This window comes from Musca domestica, unplaced genomic scaffold, assembly GCF_030504385.1.
Source record: "Musca domestica strain aabys unplaced genomic scaffold, Musca_domestica.polishedcontigs.V.1.1 5, whole genome shotgun sequence".
Classification (NCBI taxonomy): Eukaryota; Metazoa; Arthropoda; class Insecta; order Diptera; family Muscidae; genus Musca; species Musca domestica.
The window spans coordinates 4,674,183-4,696,531 of record NW_026712346.1 but is presented as its reverse complement, the minus strand read 5'-3'; the positions used below and the strand labels follow the sequence as shown (position 1 = coordinate 4,696,531).

General features: G+C 34.1%; 1 protein-coding gene and 2 long non-coding RNA genes across 9 annotated transcripts in view; 2 read left to right on the top strand and 1 right to left on the bottom strand.

Annotated features, from left to right (window-relative positions):
* Positions 1-22,349, top strand: part of LOC101898348 (uncharacterized) — a 335,007-nt gene that overhangs the window by 223,505 nt on the left and 89,153 nt on the right. The gene's annotated exons all lie outside the window — the stretch shown is intronic.
* LOC109614214 (uncharacterized) lies at positions 11,177-12,524 on the bottom strand. The gene is made up of 2 exons (XR_002195444.2): positions 12,169-12,524; positions 11,177-12,109 (listed from the first exon to the last, which is right to left on the bottom strand). It is a non-coding gene; the product is annotated as an uncharacterized LOC109614214 (long non-coding RNA).
* Positions 12,531-15,928, top strand: LOC131804807 (uncharacterized). Its single transcript, XR_009343285.1, has 2 exons — positions 12,531-15,069; positions 15,133-15,928. It is a non-coding gene; the product is annotated as an uncharacterized LOC131804807 (long non-coding RNA).

Below are 22,349 nucleotides of genomic sequence, written 5' to 3'. Positions count from 1 at the left end.
AAGAGATGGGTTGTACCAGAAAGCAAGTCCTTGAAGTTGTCTCTGAATGGAGTAGAAATACCATTTGGAGATAGATTTCAATATTTAGTTGTTTGGTACAATAAATTATTCAAATTTAATGCAAATGCGAGGGGCTACTTAGGTAAGGCATATGGTATTAAGGGGTCATTTGGAAGACTTCTTAATAGCAAGTCATTACCGGCGAAAACCAAGATAATGCTATACAAAACTAGCATTAGGCCTGTACTGGTGTACGCACTACCTATATGGTTCCCAATCTCTCCAACGGCAATGAAAGAGTTTGAGATATTCGAAAGAAAAATACTTCGTCTCTGCGTTGGAAAAAATTTTAAGTACCATAATAAGCGTTTCTCAAATCGATATATATACAAAGCATCGAAAGTTACTCCAATCTCAGTATATACTATGCGTTTAATTAACAGGGCTTTTATGCATTCAAACTTGCTTATTCAGGAATGTGTTAATAAGGAATCTAATTTCACGTGGGAAAATACTAATTACGTCTCACCGTTAGGTATTGTACATGTCTCTGGAAGATATTCAGAGTCCAGAATTTTACGTTAGCACCTCTCGTGGAATTCACAGGGGCTAGTTAACAACCTAGATGAACAATCTTTCGTTTGATCATCTCTGTTGTTTAAGGTAGGTTTAGGTTAAGTTAGTTTTAAGGTAAAAAAAATGAGACATGCTCTCAAACATTGTAGTGCCGGGAGCAAGCACGATATACATATTTTAATTAACAAATTTTAGTAAAGCCAGACGCTGAAAATACACTTTAGTCATTAAAACAAAACATTATAATTTAAGTCAAAAAGAATTCCGTGTGTGGATTTTCAGACAATACGATTGGTAAATATGGCTAAAAACATCAAAATACCGAATATCGGGGGTACCGTTATATGAGGGCTATACGATATCGTGGACCTATATAGATAGTTCTCTGCCGAGGTATAAAGTACCCACAAGGAACTCCTTTTGTGGATTTTCAGACAATTCCGATGAAAAATGTGGGTAAAATCATAAACATACCGAATACCGGGGGGTACCGTTATATGGGGGATATACGATATCGTGGACCTGTATAGACAATTCACTCTCAGGGGGTGAAGTACTCACAAGGAACTACTTGTGTGAATTTTAAGACAATTCCATTGAAAAGTGTGGCTAACATCACCAAAATACCGAATATCGGGGGGTACAGTTATATGGGGGATATACGATATCGTGGACCTATATAGACAATTCTTTTTGAGGGGGTAAAATGTCCACAAGGGACTCCTTTTGTGGAATTTCAGACAATTCCATTGAAAAATGTGGCTAAAATAATCAAAATACCGTGGGGGTACCGTTATATGGGGGCTATACGATATTGTGAACCTATATAGATAATTCTCTGCCGAGGTATAAAGTACCCACAAGGAACTCCTTTTGTGGATTTTCAGACAATTCCGATGAAAAATGTGGGTAAAATCATAAACATACCGAATACCGGGGGGTACCGTTATATGGGGGATATACGATATCGTGGACCTGTATAGACAATTCACTCTCAGGGGGTGAAGTACTCACAAGGAACTACTTGTGTGAATTTTAAGACAATTCCATTGAAAAGTGTGGCTAACATCATCAAAATACCGAATATCGGGGGGGGGGGGGTACAGTTATATGGGGGATATACGATATCGTGGACCTATATAGACAATTCTTTTTGATGGGGTAAAATGTCCACAAGGGACTCCTTTTGTGGAATTTCAGACAATTCCATTGAAAAATGTGGCTAAAATAATCAAAATACCGTGGGGGTACCGTTATATGGGGGCTATACGATATTGTGAACCTATATAGATAATTCTCTGCCGAGGTATAAAGTACCCACAAGGAACTACTTGTGTGGATTTTCAGACAATTCCGATGAAAAATGTGGCTAACATCATCAAAATACCGAATATCGGGGGGGGGGGGGGGGGGGGGTACAGTTATATGGGGGATATACGATATCGTGGACCTATATAGACAATTCTTTTTGATGGGGTAAAATGTCCACAAGGGACTCCTTTTGTGGAATTTCAGACAATTCCATTGAAAAATGTGGCTAAAATCATCAAAATACCGAATATCGGGGGTACGGTTATATGGGGGATATACGATATTGTGGACCTATATAGACAAATACCTTTCAGGGGTTAAAGTGCTCACAAAAAATCCTGGCGAATATTCCCTCAACCGACGGAAGAGGATACGTATTCTTTTTCGTCACCTTATTTGATATTCGCGCGTCAAGGCATAAGCGAACTTTTCCCGGTTTCATAACGATTCTCATAAGAGAACTCTAAGATGAATTTGAAGGCTCAATCACCCCTAGAGAAAGCACCCTGTCCACTTCCTTAAACATAGCATTCTCTACCGCCGGAGAGATGGGATAAAATCTCTGCTTGATGGGGTTGGCTCCGCCCACGTCAATCGAATGCTTTATTAGGGGAGTGCGTCCGAGACCCTGTCTCTCGAAGCTGGGAAAAAGTTTTATGACAGAATCTAAGTGTTCCTTCTGTTCTATAGACAAGGGATATTTGGAATCATCTTGCTCTACGTTATCGGTTTCATCGGAGTGATTTTTTGATCTGTCCTAAAATCTGAGATCTCAGAGGACACATTTAGTGCAATCATGTCTACTGAACATATAATGTCATTAAACAGTTGGAAAGTTTTACAATAGTCCACTCCCAGTATTAACCTTTGCGAAAGAGAAGGTATTATAAATAAGGTTAGACGTTTATGTTGTCTCTTAAATGTTATGTCAACATCAATCCAGCCTATTAATTATTTTATTAATTATTAGCAAAGGATGTCGTTTTTTTAGCAGTTTGTAATAATTTCGAATACGTTTAGTTGAACGTTTGGTTCTTATAGATTTGTTTTCTGATATGGATGTCTGGTTAAAAATTCGATTTCTTCTTTTTATGTAGTTTTCCCATCTTATGTGGTACGGCAAAATGGGAGACAAAATGTGGTTACTGTTTAGATCGTAATCAGGTTTCTATCTCTGTAAGATGGCTTTAAAAGTACCATGAGAATGCCAAGTATCCGTTTGAGTGCTCTGGGATTCAGAGTCATTGCAATGTTTAGTGAGAGTTTTCAATTCTATCTGTTTGGATTTAGTTCCCTCGTTGGAACCGTTGACGAGTTGATGATTTTTGGCTTCCTAGACGAGCAAACCTAACAATTTGGCTTATAAATTCCTTGGGCTCCACATCCATAACAGAAGACTTTCCTGTCTTTAAGGCAGTCTTAACAGTGATGGCCTGATTCCCCACAATTCCAGAACATAATAGAGGCTTTGATTGCGTCTAGAGGATTAACAATGGTTTTCGTCTTCAATTATTATTTTTTTTTTTTTTTTGGATTTCATTTTTATGCATTTCAATTTCTGTTATTTGTCTACCTTGTGAATAATTATTATTTCTGTTCAACAAATTACGTTTGACGTGTTCGATATTTAGGAAATTTTCTCTTTGCTGAACTAATTTTCGCAACTGTATAATAGAATTGATGGGAAAATACCGTAATCCCTGCCTAATTTCCGAACGTCAGTTTCTAATCATGGTTTTAACGTGCTCCTGTTCAGGCGTGTCAGGTAACCTGTCTAAAATAGATGAGATGGCTTCATAAAATGTGTCGATAGACTCGCCAATTTTTTATTTAGGATTCCTTATTTCTTCGCATATATTAAAAGATGTTTTAAAATCTTTGTATTGAGACCTAATTGCATCGCAAAAGCCATTCCAAGATATGGATGAAACTTGCCTTCGGTATCGGCAATAACTCCCAGGTGTTAGTATTGAAGTGACGCCTCTTCTCTACCCACCCTACCTATGTCCTACTGGCTTTAATTTGTTAGTAGAAACCCATTTGAAAGAAGCAAAATATTAAATCAACGCTTTAAGTCCTTTTGTTTCATCATCCTTCAGAAAAACTCCACTGTATTCGATCTACAAATCTATTTTTAATATAACATATTTGTTCAACAAATTGTATAAATTCATTATTATTATAAAAGAGATAAGTAAACGAGATTTACCAAAACATATGATGTCGATGAAGAGGCCTTTTCATAGATGATGGATGTTTTGCTGTTGCCAGAACATGTAGGAAAGGCAATCCGAGAAGCTTATGTTGCATATAAGATTATATATGGGTGATAAATGAGTATGTGATAGGAATCTACAAAATGGCTTCTAATTCAAAGTTATAAGGTTTAGGTTTAATTGTTTTTTCTTCAAAATTTGTAAATCATATGCAACATATAAAACTTTTCACTTAGTAACATTTTTAATATATACATCTTACTCTAATTTACACTGATTTTATAATTAAATTAGTAATAATTCTACTAATGGTAAAACTAAGTTTTTAACCGTTCAATATGCACTTTTATTTTAATATCATGTATTTTTTTTTTCCAAAAGTTTCTGATAATTTATTATTCTTTAGTTCACGTTATTTTTTTTCCTTCTGTTGTCTACCAACACAATTAAAAACTAATAGTGCGCATAAATCGTTTAATTCACCGAAACCTAGATTTTTTGTCTCTTTGCTTTTCTTCTTTTGAAAGAAGTACTGTACAAATTTATTATGACCTTATTTTAACAAACATTTACTTTGATTCTGGTTTCTGCTTTGCTGTCTTTTTTTCATAACATATTATGAATGCCACCCTACATGTAGAGGTGTGTATATTGAATCCAACCACAGCGAATCACTTTAAGACTTTTAAATTGGCTGAAGTATTTTGTTACGAAGAATTGAATTAAAATAATTTCGAGAATATTTCTGAATAATTTTAATCCAAATTATTGCCATTTTGAGATAAATTTATAATTGTGGAAGTATCAAAATGAATATTATTATGAACCAATCTTACGTAGGTGGACTCATGGTTTTACGGCAGAATTACGTTGAGCACATTTTCATCAAAGCACATTCTAAACTCGCACGTTAGAAATAGGGTTAGGTGAGGCATCAATATTGGATGGTGCAAATTTTTCCAAGAATGAGAGGGATAAGGGATTCCATGTCTTCCACAATATAAATGTGGACCCCTCGCAAACGCTATGGGTTACTATGCCGCGGAGAACACAATTTGTATGTATCCTAGTTGCGTTTAATGTAACTATTATGCAGAATTCACGGATTTAACGTTATTTTAAAGATACCCGATGTTTGATGAAACAATTTTTAAATAAATTACTTTTAACGAGAATAATCGTACTTAATTAAATTGAAAGATTTAAAAATAACCACAGAATAAAGATGTCTGATATACTTTAACCCTATATTTTACGTCACATAAATGAAAGGTTATTTCAGCTCTTGGTAGGATCTTTTAACCTGTTATAAAGCATAATATTTTATACCATATTACTTTGTTTTTGATTCACAACCTTCTGTTGTACAATATCTCGTACAACTTATTTTCTTAAATATCCGTTATAAAGTATGCCAGCTTGTATTGAATTTGGATCGTATACAATTTTATAGCAAAAGTCCATTACAGATATTCTCCCCAGGAGTTATTTTTAAAATAACTCCTATGACAAAAACCTTTTTTACCGAAGTGACAAGATCGTAAGCTCAATAGAAGAGGAACCAAAGAATTACATAAAACTAAAATTCTTTGGGAAAATCTTCTAAATCTTACAACCGCACTTGTAAACAATTTCATCATTCTCCACTTGTTATGCTATCGTCTTACAACAAAAACCCCATCGACAATGCCTTATATATTAATAGAACAGTGTTGGCTTGTTTGTTCGGTATACAATGTTATTTTGTTGTTGCAAAATGGTCTGGCTTAATCCCATTATTGTTGTTTGTATAAAAACAACATTTGTTTATTAGTGGAATGGATTTAAACAACAAAACGTTAGATATAGCTCAAACAAAATGAGAATCTTCCAGTACTTGAACAGTGGAGAAACAATGTGTATGCAAATTAGCAAAGTGAAAAGACTTTTTTCATTACACCACAAGTACGAGAAAATATAAAAATGGTCCACGTTTTCGTATACTCCACATATAACGTAACTGCCATGATGTATTTCAATTGGTTGGAAGGTCCAAATCACGTTTTTCAGCCACGGGACCCAAATTCAATAATTTGGGATTCTAAAAAAAGAAACGCCAAAACTGAATTATACTCAATGTAAAGGTCGAAGCTTTCCAATTGATTGGGATATAAAAAATAACTATGAGAAGACCACCATCTAAAGTATTTAGCTTTGACCTCATGATTAAGGGTAGTTCTAACTTAACACTCACCATACGATAAGGGTATATTAATAGTACTATTCCATTTGAAAAACCCCAAAATGTTTGTACCCAGATCGTATACATTCTCGAACAGAGAAAAAATCTATATCGAAAAAGCTGTTTTCAAATTCACCCTACGAAGTTTATATTATCGAGTTTTGATGAGAGTTAAATATAGGTACCGACCAGCACCAGTTATACAAAAATATATATCTTTATACCAAATTTTATCTTCTCCAAATAATATAAATGTTCCCAAAACCTCTTTTGCGTCCCAACCCTACACACTAACAGAAACCCCAATGCCAAATTTCAGATTACAAACATTCCATTCGAAAAGCCATTCTGCATAAAATTACATATTAAAAAAAATTCAATTTCCAGACGTTTCTGGAGATTTTAATCGAAATTTTCTAATTATCAATCTTCATTATTTTTGAAAATATAACGATTTTAGATTAATCGAAAAAGTGGGCGTAAAAATGAGAGTGGTCAATTTTTCTTAACTTAATTAAAAAGTATCCAAATCAGCCCAGTCATTGCATAATTGCAGAAGGTAGAACTAAGCTACCCTCCAAAATATTTTTTTTTTTCTTTTTGTGTCCTTATTCTGTCAAAAAATATACACATTTTGTGTATATGTGTGAATTGTTTTGAATAAAAAATACAATAATTTGAAATTATTTAAAATTTGGTTGCAAAATAAATGCAAAATTTCCACGAAATGGGTAACAAATTGTACAATTTTATGATAAAGCTGTATTGTCCTACAACTGTATATCATATCTTGTGGAACAACCCCGAATTCCATTCTTCTTTCCCGGTTTTTTCCCCATATAAGAATTTTGTTAAGAAAATTCGGCCGGACCGGATCCTCCTCCATTTGAAACGAATTTGGCAATTCTCCAAAACAAAAAAATCGGTTAAAAATTCTGTTTAAATCTTAAAAATACAAAATATAACTGTTATATTAGGGTCTATACGACGACATGGACCTGCATAGGTAACATTTGTCATAAGCCATTATCGGCAATAACGTAGATAACATCATCAAAATACCGAATATCGGGATTTACCGGGGCTATAGAAGATGGGGACCTGCACAAACAATTTTCTGTCCTGGGCTGCAGTATCCATCCTGCAGAAATAATATACACTTGAGTAAAATTTTATCAATATACTTCATTTCGTTCGGAAGCTAGAGCGATTTCAACAGACGGCCGAACATCGCCAGATCGACATAGAATTTTATGCTGATCAAAAATATATATACTTTGTGGGGTCTAAAATGTATATTTTATTTATTTATTTATTTATTTATTCGTACCATGGCAAGTATACAAAGCCTTTAGGCCAATTAAAGCGAATACTATATGCTAAACAATATGATATACAATATACATAATATGAAATGAAAGCTAATTTTCTTTAAAGCTAACATAATAAGTTTACATGATGAGTGAACTACTCCAACAAAAGGACATTTCAAGATGTTCTTATTAAAAAAGTATAATTAAGAAAAAATTAGATCATGGAAAAAACTATTAAATGTAAATAGGCATTCATGAAGATTTATTCTGAAAGTGCACCGAGAATAATTGTGTAAGGTGTAACAAACGGAATGACAATCTTAATATACCATCCATACTATATTTGAGGGTACAAAAATTATTTTCATCAAAATATCGAATATAGGCAGGTACCGTTCTATGGGGGCCGTACCAAAACGTGGACGTACACGTACAATCTTTCGCCATACGAGTTACAACCCATTACGATCTACAAATCGCAATTTCTGGACAAATCCCTTAAAAATGTGCAAAAATCATCAAAACACCGAATATCGGGGGGTACCGGTATCGGTATACCGTAACGTGGACCTATACATGTAATGTTTCGCCATACAAGCTAGAACCCACAAATACCAATTTTTAGGCGAATTCGTGGGAATATGTGTCAAAAATTATCAAAATAAATCGGCAAAAATATAGCTAAAATCATCAAAATACCGAATATCGGGAGGTACGGTTATATGGGGGCCATACCAAAACGTAGTCGTGTAGACATAACATACATTTGAGTAAAAATTTTATCAATATACTTCAATTCTTTCGGAAGCTGGAGTGATTTCCACAGACGGACGGACATCGCTAAATCGACATGCTGATCAAGAATATATATATACTTTGTGGGGTCTAAAATGTGTATTTCGAGGTGTTACAAACGGAATGACAAAGTTAATATATCCTTCATATTATGGTGGAGGGTATAACAGAGCCAATTGTTGCATATTTAAAAGTCTATTTGACACTATAAGACTACAGTACAGAGTTGAATTTTTCTAGTTTCTTTGAAGTTGAGCAACCTTTCTTATTGAGCCATGGGTTCAGCCTTCATCGACTGATTCAATTACCTACGAACGATATTTGGTTTATATATATAGAATATGTAATTTTTACTATTGACCTAAATGACTATTACTAGTTTGAACAGGTAAAAAAACATTAATAATTATAATATAAAAGATTAAAACCCTCCACCTTAGGGTAAAGGAAACATTTTTATATAAAAGTGTCCCAATTCAGGCGTGTTTCACCTTAAACTTCATATACCAGTAAGAACGTTTGGATAATGCAGTTATACTAATCAAAAACCATAAAGTGAATGAGGCCGTTATATGGGGCCATACCACAACGGGAACCTCTGTAGACAATTTTATACTTCAAGGATTGCCATCTACCAAATCTTAAAAATACCGAATATAGTAGGGTATCGTTATATATAAGGAAACCGTGGAACTAAATAATCAATTTTCTGCCAACGGGCTAGAACACATTATGAACTAACAAGTAAAAAAGCTGTAAATTCGGCGGGGCCGAACTTTGAATACCCTCCACCATTTGAAATGAATTTGGCACTTCTCGAAAACGATAAAATCCGTTAACAAATTCTGTTAAAATCTTAAAAATACCGAATGTAGCTGTTATATTAGGGTCTATCCGACGACATGGACCTGCATAGGCAACATTTGTCATAAGCCATTAAAATATTCAAATGTGAAACTTAAAAAAATAGGTAATAATGTAGATAAAATCTTCAAAATACCGAATATCGGGAGGTACCGTTATATGAGGGCTATACGAAGACGTGGGCCTGCACAGACAATTTTCTGTCTTAGGATGTAGTATCCATTACGAACTTCAAATACCCAATTTTACGCAATTCCCGCGAATAATTTCGCTAAAATTATCAAAATATGTACCGTTAGAATGGGGCTATACGAAGACGTGGACCTGTACAGACAATCTTCTGTCATAGGCTGTAGCATCTGTTATGAACAGATACTACTAAATTTGAAACAATTCCGGTGAATAATGTCGCAAGAATCATAAAAATACCGAATATCGAGAGGTACAATTATATAGGGGCTATACCAAAACGTGGACCTACATGGTCCATTTCCAATACTAAAAGACCTGCAGACAAAATATACATTTGAGTAAAATTTTATCAATATACTTCAATTCGTTCGGAAGCTAGAGTGATGTCCACAGAGAGAGGAAGAGCATCGCTAAATCGACATAGAAATTTAAGCAAATCAAGAATATATATACTTTGTGGGGTCTAAAATGTATATTTCGAGGTGTTATAAATGGAATGACAAACGGAATAATATACTATGGTTGAGGGTATAAAAATACCAATTTTCATCAAAATATCAAATATAGGCAGGTACCGTTCTATGGGGGACGTGGACGTACACGTATAATGTTTCGCCAAGCTAGAACCCATTATGACCCACAAATACCAATTGTTAGACAAATTCATGGAAATATGTCGCAAATATCAGAACTAGCTCAAGGGACTGTTATGGATAGATCGACTTCAAATGCCTTGATACGAATTTCCTTCAAAGAGAAATAGGGTAAAAAATGGTTACTACGGAGAGTCACATTTCGACGTATGAAAACACCCCAATATAATGCATGAAGTACTATTTTATGTGGACCATAGTGAAACAGGCAATTTCGGCCAGCCACCGATTAGGAATAACATTACGTTTTTTTGCCAACTGGGTGTTCATACGAAGAACTAAAATTTCCAACTGCAGTACCTCCACAAGCAATAGGAAAAATTGTGATCGAAACTTGCGAAGCAATTATAAGAGTTTTAAAACCGTTTAGTAAGGTAAGTGTTGAAGATATATATATTTATATTAAGATAAAATATACTTCAATATTTTCTTTAATTGCAGCTTCCAAAAACTCCAGCCGAACTGTTTTGGAGCCCTTGACGGCAAACACATTAATATTATAAGGCCATGCCATTCAGGATCCTTTTACTTTAATTATAAAAAGACCTTTAGTATTGTCAATAGCAACAGTGACTTCTTGATGGTCAATATAGGAACGAATGGCAGAATTTCGGACGGCGGTGTATTTTCAAACACAAAATTCTTTGAAATGCTCGAAAACGGTGAGCTGAATTTACCTAATCCGATGCGTGTTTGTTTCTGACGCAGCGTTTGCTTTGCGCAAAAACACTTTAAAAATTGGACATTCTAATTTAAGAAGTGATGAGATGTTGTACAATAAGACGCTAAGTTCGGCCAGAGTAAAAGTGGGGAATGCTTTTGGCATTAAATCTTCCCGCTTCCGCATTTTACGCACTGTGATAAATTTGAGTCCAGAGAAGGCCACTACGGTTGTACTAGCATGCTGCTACCTACACAACTATTTGCGTCGTCAATCGATTTCCAATTTTGAAGAGACTGAAAATGTAGTGCCCTTGACTGGAATGGAGCCAACTACGCATAGAAATTCTCTCGAAGAAGCAAAATAAATTAGGCTTAAGTTTTGTGAAACAATATAACAATTGAGAACACTTTATTACATAATTTTTATTTACATTAAAGATTTTTATTAACTAAAAATTAAAATCATATAATTTCAAAAAGTTTTTGATTTATTGGTACTCAGAATCATTAAATAATTCTTTAAAATCTTAATAGTGGTGTGATTTATTTGCTGGGTTTGAAGTTGTACGTATATTAGGTTAGGTTTCCCTACCGCTTTGCAAGACTGACGTCTGTATGTATTGAACAGAATCGTCACTGAAAATAAACGGGGTCGAGCTATGGAATTTGGCGTGGAAGATTCATTCCATACATTTTTTTGACTATCGCTTGGCAGTACTGACGTCCGTATATATTGAACCGAATTGTGCTAAAAATCAGCGGGATCGAGCTGTTGGAGTTTGGAGTGGAAGATCCATTTAAACTGCTTTGCAGTGTATTATAGGTCAATTGATTTAATCGTCCCATCATCAAAATTTCATCAATGGCTCTTTTTGCATGTAATTGTTGTTTTGGGTTCATTTGCCGATACATGCAAGCCTATCCATTTGCATATGTAGTGGCTCCATCTTCGACTTTTGAATTGTTTGCTGACGACTCCAAATGTTCAGCACTTTTTTTAAAAACTTGACAAAACTTTGACACATAAATTTCATTACTCCCGATCCAGACTTTTGACTCTTTATCACTTTCATCAATTCGCGGCGATAACAAGTCCGCATATTTGCTATTTTCTTCTTCACTTTTTTAAGGATCCCATCATTTTTTTTTATATTCAATTAACAGTTTATCATAGCTTTTATTTCGCATGTTTTTATTTTTATAATTTTCATTTTTGCAATTCCACAATTCCATCATACTTTTATAACATTCAATAAAATCACGCATTTGTGCGGAGTCTTCCATTTTGGTGTTGTTTTGATGTGTCTAAAAATGGTGTTTTCTCAACGAAAAAAAAACAGAAAATGAAATTGTATGTGACATACCCACAAACGTTACAATCGGTTGGTACAACATGCCAAACATTAAAAATAATTTGATTTTTCGTACAACCGAGACACAACTTCGTACAACCGGGCCACAAACGATACAATCTTGAATAAAATCTCTCCAAGTTGTACAACCAATTGTATCGTGTGTGGCTTGCATAACAGACGGATTCCAGACAAATGGAGAATGTGCATATGCATTAGTAATTCAGAGAAGTATTTGCCTAGAGACGAAAATGTGGCGCAGTTTATCGAAATTAAAATCGCCACGGCGGCGGTTTCAACTGTACCGGACTGATCCGAAACAACAACACCTTCGTTTCAGCCAGCGGCTACCATCTCAGCGCATAAATGTTCGTATTTGTTTCCTTTTCTGCCTCAGGAGCAGCATATCATGAAATTCTTACTTTATATTCTTTGGTCTGTTCTGTTCGGATTGTAGAACGTCATGTAATAACGATTTGTCTCGGTGCAGGGGTTGAAGAGAATGGCGGCATTGGATGAGAACACAGCTGAATGTGCGGGTCGAGGGACATTTTATGCCAACTACGAATCAGCCTAAGATCCATGCTCAAGAGTCCGCGCAAGCCATCTGTAGGAGAAAGGTCCTCAATCCGCCGGCCGGCAGTACTTGCAGTTGAAGAATATCCAGACCTCCAATAATGCTGCCCTGGGAACTACGCCAGGCAGCCTCCTCGTGATACCATTGGACCACCTACATGAGGAGGCGAACGTCCTTCCCGTACGTCAGCAATATCATAGACAGAAAAGGAAAAAATACGAACATTTATGCGCTGAGATGGTAGCCGCTGGCTGAAACAAAGATGTTGTTGTTTCGGATCAGTCCGGAACAGTTGAATCCGCCGCCGTTGCTATTTTTATTTGGTCTGGAAACCGTCTGTTACTTTTTGATAGACAACTTAGCCTGGCATATTCAATAAATTTTTTAAATTTGTGACGTTTAATCAAATCCACATTTTTAAATTTTATTTACTTTACTCTATTAACGTTACCTAAACATACTTAATGGATTATATTGGGGTGCAAAAGTTCCGTTTTTTACATATAATTTCATACGTCGAAATGTGACTCTCCGTAGTAAGAATTTTATACCATACTTCTCTTTGGAGGATATTCGTATCAAGGCATTTGAAGTCTATCTTTATGGACTTTATTATAAGTGAATCTTTATCTTCACTAATAATTTTTCCACAGAGATACTTTTGATATAACGAAGTTACCAATAAAGAATATTTCGGAGTTCCCATTTTCCTTCACGGAAAATGAGATGTATCGGTCCACAATTTGGTATAGTCCCCATATAACGGTACTTCTCGATTTTTTGTTGATTTTTGACACATTTTTCAACGTATTTGTGGTATTGGTAGATCATACTGGTTCCAGCTCGTATGGCGAATCATTGTATGTATAGGTCCATGTTTTGGTATAGCCCTCATACAAGGGTACCTCCCGATATTCGGTATTTTGCTGATTTTTGCCACTTTTTTTTAACGAATTTGTCTAAAAAATTGAAATGTTTGGCCATGATGGGTTCTAGCTCCGGTGGCGAAACATTGTATGTATAGGCTCACGTTTTGGTATAGCCGCCAAATAACGGTACCTCCCGATATTTGGTATTTTGCTGATTTTTGCCACATGTTCCCACGAATTTGCCTAAATGTTGGTATTTGTGGGTCATAATGGGTTATAGCTTGTATGGCGATACATTATATGTATAGGTCCACGTTTCGGTGTAGCCCCCATGTAACGGTAGCTCCCGATATTCGGGGTTTTGATGATTTTTACAGATTTTTTAAGGGATTTGTCCAGAAATTGATATTTGTAGTTCGTAATGGGTTGTAGCTCGTATGCCGAAACATTGTACGTCCACGTTTTGGTATAGCCCCCATAGAACAGTACCTGTCTATATTCGATATTCTGATGAAAATTGATATTTTTATACACTCTACCATAGTATGGAGGGTATATTAAGTTTGTCATTCCGTTTGTAACACCACGAAATACACATTTTAGACCCCATAAAGTATATATATTCTTGATCAGCATAAAATTCTATGCCGATTTAGCGATGCCAGTCTGTCTATCCCTCTGTGGAAATTACTTTAGCTTTCGAACGAATTGAAGAAGATTGATAAAATTTTACACAAGTGTATGTTATGTCTGCAGGACTTTTGGTATTGAAAATTGGCCATGCTGGCCCACATTTCAGTATAGGCCCCATTTAACGGTACCTCCCGATATTCGGTATTTTGATGACTTTAGCGACATTATTTATCGGAATTCTTTCAAATTTCGTATCTAAAGTTCGTAAAGTATACTGCAGCCTAAGACAGAAAATAGTTTGTGCAGGTCCACATCTTCATGTAGCCCCAATATAACGGTACCTCTCGATATTCGGTATTTTGATGATTTTATTTACATTATTACCAATTTTTTGAAGTTTCGCATTTGAATATTATCTGGCTTATGACAAACATTACGTATGCAGGTCCATGTCGTCATATAGACCCTAATATAACATCTACATTTGGTATTTTAAAGACTTTAACAGAATTTTTAACGGATTTTGTTGTTTTTGAGAATTGCCAAATTCATTCCAAATGGTGGAGGGTATTCAAAGTTCGGCCCGCCGAACTTACAGCTTTTTTATTTATTTTTTGTTACAATATTAGTAGGTAATGATGTGGACTGTTTTTTGAACAGTAAAATTGTATTGAATGAGAATTAATTCAGTGGAATTATATTAGTGTTTATCGATCGTGTAGACGATAACGTAATTTTTGTCTCTTGCACTATTATGAAAAGGACATAATTGGGTTGCGGTTGAGTGATGGATTCTATATTCCCAATGTCGTGGAATTAACATGATACTACAAGGTGAGTTGAAGAAACTGAAACCAACTTCAGAATGCTGTCATTTCTAAACCACTCTTCCGACAGCTGTTTACAAGCTTACAAAAGCATTTTGGTGAGAATTTTCCAGAAAAAAGTTATTCGTGATGGTATTCAAGCGTGATAGTGTGATTCCTTTAAATTTGGCTGGAAAACCACAAGTAGTTATCGTTAGAGCACTCCAGCATTTAAATGTGAATAAAACTTTTGTGTCTCGTAATATCGCTCGTTATTGTGATACTGGTAGCGTAGCCCGACGTCAAGGAAATGGACGCAAGAAAACACCAAAATCAGCAGAAATTGTTTGAAAAGTAAAGAAACGACTTGATCGAAAACGGCGTCGCGGTGGCCGAAAAATGGCTCGTGAGCTGAACATATCGCAATATACCATTCGGCAAATATAAAAAAAAAAGAGCTGGGGGTAAAGCCATTGAAATTCCAAAAAGTGCAAGAACTTTCTCCGCCGCCGAAGGTGCACTCAGCACGCGCCAACCAAGAATGGTTACAAAATGAGGTTCCTCGCTACATTTCCAGCGCATAATGGCCACCAAAATCTCCAGATACCCATCCGTTGAACTATTGTGTCTGGAGTATTTTGGAATGTAAGGTTTGCACTAAAAAATACCAAAGCGTCGATCACCTCAAGCAAGCTCTTCGCCGGGAATGGACTAAAATACCGCAGTGCAACATTCGGCAGCGTGTGACGGTTTTATTGACCGTTTGGAGGCCATAATCTGTACAAAAGGTGACCAATTTGAACAAATCTAAACTTATTCTAAAATTTGTTGCTATTTTCGACAATTCTGGCTTTTATTCAATAAAATTTAAAAAAATGTAAAATTTATGGCTGCAGTTTTTTTATTTCACCCTGTACTTATTTGTTCATAAGCTTACTGAAGCAGCTGTTTTCGTGTGGGTTGTTATGTTGACTTCAGTCTTCGCAGAAATATATACTCTCCATATTGCATGTCTTCACATTAACGCTTGTAAAAAACAATTTGATTTTGTTTACGAGAATCGGATTCATAGCATCTTCAAATTAAATTAAACCTTTTGCAAATGAACAGAAACCATTTACAACGGAAATGAAACATTTTGCAGTTTATATTACTCTTTTTAAGCGGGAATAAAACCTTTTGTAATTTAAATAAAACTTTTTCAATAGAAATGAAACTTTCCGAATTAAATAAAAATTTTAAATTTATAAAAAAAACATATAGTTAATATGGTTAAGTAGTTATTTTTATTGAATATTAATATATACGTTTACCAATATTATTTCACAATTTAATTATTGATGTCATACAAAATGCTTTTCATATGAAATACATTCAACATTAACGTTTACGTGGATAAGGTACTGTATTTTCAGTATAGCATCTGATTAATTTTTAAATATATTTGTATTGTCCCCCACTTATGATTTTATTATTTTCTGGTCTTTATTAATGTGGTCTGTGATATTTTTGCATCAGTTTATAATTTTTATTGATTGATTAGAAGAGAGGTTAGGTTCTGAGTGTGCTACGTTATGTTTTATTATAGCACCATAGTATGGAGGGTATATTAAGTATGTGTTTTTTTTTTTTTTTTTTTTTCATATGTGTATACTAGCTGAACCCGGTGCGCTTCGCTACCCCTTTTGATTTTATATGCATTCAAAATTTTATTTACGAATATATGTTGGTTAAAAAAAAAAAAAACAAATTAAAAATTAAAAAAAAAATATTGCACCATTTTAATGCGTAAATAACCAAAACCATTAGAAAAGCAGTAACATGACATACATACACGAAGAGTTTGTCTTTCGGATTTATTTATTTCATAGCAAATACCAAGCGTGCAGTAAACTGCAATCTTTTGAATTTGAGTGTCATTTCTATTGCAATTAGTGAATTCGAGATAGCAACATACTTCGCCGTAATAAGCGTATTTCAAATCAATTTTTGTGTTGTTTTTTAGTGTTAGCCTAAGGCGTTGTGGGTCAATGGTTCTTATTAAAATCATGTCCCAATCTGATCCGATTTAAATATAATATATATTTCATTGAAATTGGTGCGTCCAATATGTGAAATCATAACTAATTTCCAATTAATTTGTCACATTTATTATTGTAACCAAATTCCGCCACACATTCTGAATTTCATTGGTATCGGTCATATATATCATGTTTGGTGCATAACATGTATGAAATCGGCCGAAATATATATGCTAACTATATTCAAACCTCAACTGATCAATATAATTTGGCAATTTTTTCTGGTGCCAAATTTTGTCTCTCTCATTGGAATCGGAAATACGTATCGTGTTTTGTGCATCAAATATGTGAAATCGGCGGAAAATATATATGGGAGCTATATCCAAATCTGAACCGATTTTAATATAATTTGACTAATGTATTTTCTAATCAAAATCCCGTTACATATTCCAAATTTCTTTGGAATCGAACATACATATCGTGTATGGTGCATAGAATACATGAAATCGGCCGAAAATATATATGAGAGCTATATCCAAATCTGAACCGATTTCAATTTAATTTGACAAATTAATTTTGGCTCCCAATTCCGTTACTTATTTTAAATTTCATTACAATTGGAAATACATATCGTGTTTGTTCCACCAAATACATGAAATCGGCCGAAAATGTATATGGGAGCTATATCCAAATCTGAACCGACTTCAATATAATTTGGGAAATCAATTTTTTAGATAAAATCTATCACACGTTTCAAATTTCATTGAAATTGGGGATACATAGCGTGTTTGGTGCATCAAATGCTTGAAATCGGCCGAAAATATATCTGGGAGCTATATACAAATCTGAACCGATTTCAATATAATTTGACAAATTTATTTTCGGATTAAATCCCGTCACACTTTCCAAATTTCATTGGAATCGAACATTCATATTGTGTTTGAGGCATCAAATGAAAAAAATCGGTCGAAATCTGAACCGATTACAATATAATTTGGCAAACTTATTTTTGTTCCAAATTCCGTTACGTATTCCAAATTTGGAGACTGTATCTTGAACAAATCAGTAGATATGTGCATATAAAATCTAAATTTTTGGGAGGTACCTCCGATTCTGATGCTATATCTCCAGTTCCAAGTGGAAATTCAAAAATGTATATAGCCTATGTTACTTTCAGGCGATGTTGCAGTATACATGGAAATTTTCAGGAAAATCTATTCAGCGGTTTTCGAGTCCATAAATTAAAAACAAACAAACAAAACAAACATTTTCCTCTTTTATAGATATAGATATATATATATATTACAACGGAATATATATATATATATATATATATTCACATTTGTTTGTAAAAGGCAAATGGAAACAAGTTAGACCCATAGTTCCTTTTGGTGATCTGCATAAAATCATATTCTGAGTCGATTTATTCATGTTTGTCCATCCGTCCGTCTGTCCATGTATATTTGTAAACAAAGTACAGTTCGCATTTATTGCATGAAATAAAATGTTGCACAAATCATTTGCTTCGCGCAAGGACGAACCCTATTGAAATTGGAGATTATCCGCCAAAATTTATATATATATATATATATATATATATATATATATATATATATATATATATATATATATATATATACATATATCTACATATATCTATAAAAGAGGAAAATGTTTGTAGGAGATATAGCATCAGAATCGGAGGTACCTCCCAAAAATTTAGATTTTCTATGCACATAACTATTGATCAATTACAGATACAGTCTCCAAATTTGGAATGCGTAACGGAATTTGGAACAAAAATAAATTTGCCAAATTGTATTGAAATCGGTTCAGATTTGGATATAGCTCCTATATATATTTTCGGCCGATTTCAAGCATTTGATGCACGAAACACGCTATGTATCCCAAATTTCAATGAAATTTGAAACGTGTGATGGGTTTTATCTAAAAAATTGATTTCCCAAATTATATTGAAATCGGTTCAGATTTGGATATAGCTTCCATATATATTTTCGACCGATTTCGTTCATTTGATGCCTCAAACACGATATGAATGTTCGATTCCAATGAAATTTGGAATGTTTAACGGGATTTGAACCGAAAATACATTTATCAAATTATATTGAAATCGGTTCAGATTTGGATATAGCTCCCATATACATATTCTTCCGATTTCATGTATTTGGTGGACCAAACACGATATGTATGTCCAATTTCAATGAAATTTAAAATAAGTAACAAAATTGGGAGCAAAAATAAATTTGTCAAATTATATTGAAATCGGTTCAGATTTGGATATAGCTCCCATATATATTTTCGACCGATTTCATGTATTTGATGCACCAAACACGCTATGTATCTCTAATTTCAATGAAATTTGGAATGTGTAGCGGAAATTAAAACGAATATACATTTGTCAAATTATATTGAAATCGGTTCAGATTTGGATATAGCTCCCATATATATCTTCAACCGATTTCGTTCATTTGATGCACCAAACACGATATGTATGTTCGATTCCAATGAAATTGGGAATGTGTGACGGGATTTTGATTTGAAAATAAATTAGCCAAATTATATTAAAATCGGTTCAGATTTGGATATAGCTCTCATATATATTTTCGACCGATCTCGTGTATTTTATGCACCATACACGATATGTATATTCGATTCCAAAAAAATTTGGAATATGTGACGGGATTTTGATTAGAAAATAAATTAGTCAAATTATATTAAAATCGGTTCAGATTTAAAAATATCTCCCATATATATTTTCCGCCCATTTCCCAGATTTGATGCACAAAACACGAGTCACTAAATTTGGTACAAAAATAAATTTGACAAATAATATTCAAATTCGCTCAGATTTGATTATAGCCCCCATATATATTCTCGGTCGATTTCACATATTTGATGCACCCAAAGCGAGAGAGACGAAATCTGGCACCAGAAAAAAATTGCCAAATTATATTGAAATCGGTTGAGGTTTGAGTATAGCTAACAGATATATTTCGGCCGACTTCATACATGTTATGCACCAAACACGATATATATGACCGATTCCAATGAAATTCAGAATGTGTGGCGGAATTCGGTTATAATAATAAATGTGATAAATTATTGGAAATTAGTTAAGATTTGGATATAGCTCTCATATCTATATATATTCTTGGCCGATTTCATATATTTGAGGCACCAATTTCAATGAAATATGAAAGTTGTGGCGGAATTTGAAAAAAAATTTTTTAAAATTATATTTAAATCGGATCAGATTGGGATATGATTTTAATAAGAACCATTTACCACAACGCCTTAGGATAACACTAAAAAACAACACAACAATTAATTTGAAATACGCTTATTACGGGGAATTATGTTGCTACATCGAATTCACTACTCGCAATATAAATGCCAATCAACTTCAAAAAATTGCAGTTTTCTGCACGCTTGGTACTTGCTATGAAATAAATGAATCCAAAGGACAAACCCTTCGTGTATGCACTGCTTTTTTAATGACTTTGTTTATTAACACATTAAAGTAGTGCAATATTTTTTTTAATTAAGTAAATAAAATTTTGAATGCATATAAAATCAAAAGGGGTAGCGACGCGCACCGGGTTCACCTATATATATATATATATATATATATATATATATATATATATATATATATATATATATATATATATATATATATATATATATATATATATATATATATATATATATATATATATATATATATATATATGATTTGTGCAAAATTTTATTTCATGCAAAAAACTTCAAATACTAAATTTAAATCAATTTCTGTGAATAATGTCGCGAAAAAAAATCAAAAAAACCGAATATCGGGAGGTTTCGTTATATAATATAAACTGTAAAATGTTTCATTTCCGTTGTAAATGGTTTCTGTTCATTTGCAAAAGGTTTAATTTAATTTGAAAATGCTATGAATCCGATTCTCGTAAGCAAAATCAAATTGTTATTTACAAGCGTTAATGTGAAGACATGCAATAAGGAGAGTATATATTTCTGCGAAGACTGAAGCCAACATAACAACCCACAAGAAAACAGCTGCTTCAGTAAGCTTATGAACAAATAAGTACAGGGTGAAATAAAAAATCTGCTTCCATATATTTTACATTTTTTTAAATTTTATTGTATAAAAGCCAGAATTGTCGAAAATAGCAACATATTTTAGAATAAGTTTAGATTTGTTCAAATTGGTCACCTTTGGAACAGATTATGGCCTCCAAACGGTCAATAAAACCGTCACACGCTGCCGAATGTTGCACTGCGGTATTTTAGTCCATTCCCGGCGAAGAGCTTGCTTGAGGTGATCGACGCTTTGGTATTTTTTAGTGCAAAATACTCCAGACACAATAGTTCAACGGATGGGTATCCGGAGAGTTTGGTGGCCATTATGCGCTGGAAATGCAGCGAGGAACCTCATTTTGTAACCATTCTTGGTTGGCGCGTGCTGAGTGCGCCTTCTGCGGCGGAGAAAGTTCTTGCACTTTTTGGAATTTCAATGGCTTTACCCCGAGCTCTTTTTTTAATATTTACCGAATAGTATATTGCGATATGTTCAGCTCACGAGCCATTTTTCGGCCACCGCGACGCCGTTTTCGATCAAGTCGTTTCTTTACTTTTCAAACAATTTCTGCTGATTTTGGTGTTTTCTTGCGTCCATTTCCTTGACGTCGGGCTACGCTACCAGTATCACGATAACGAGCGATATTACGAGACACAAAAGATTTATTCACATTTAAATGCTGGAGTGCTCTAACGATAACTACTTGTGGTTTTCCAGCCAAATTTAAAGGAATCACACTATCACGCTTGAATACCATCACGAATAACTTTTTTCTGGAAAATTCTCACCAAAATGCTTTTGTAAGCTTGTAAACAGCTGTCGGAAGAGTGGTTTAGAAATGACAGCAGTCTGAAGTTGGTTTCAGTTTGTAGTATCATGTTAATTCCACGACATTGGGAATATGGAATCCATCACTCAACCGCAACCCAATTATGTCCTTTTCATAATAGTGCAAGAGACAAAAATTACGTTATCGTCTACACGATCGATAAACACTAATATAATTCCACTGAATTAATTCTCATTCAATACAATTTTACTGTTCAAAAAACAGTCCACATCATTACCTACTAATATTGTAACAAACAATAAATAAAAAAGCTGTAAGTTCGGCGGGCCGAACTTTGAATACCCTCCACCATTTGGAATGAATTTGGCAATTCTCAAAAACAACAAAATCCGTTA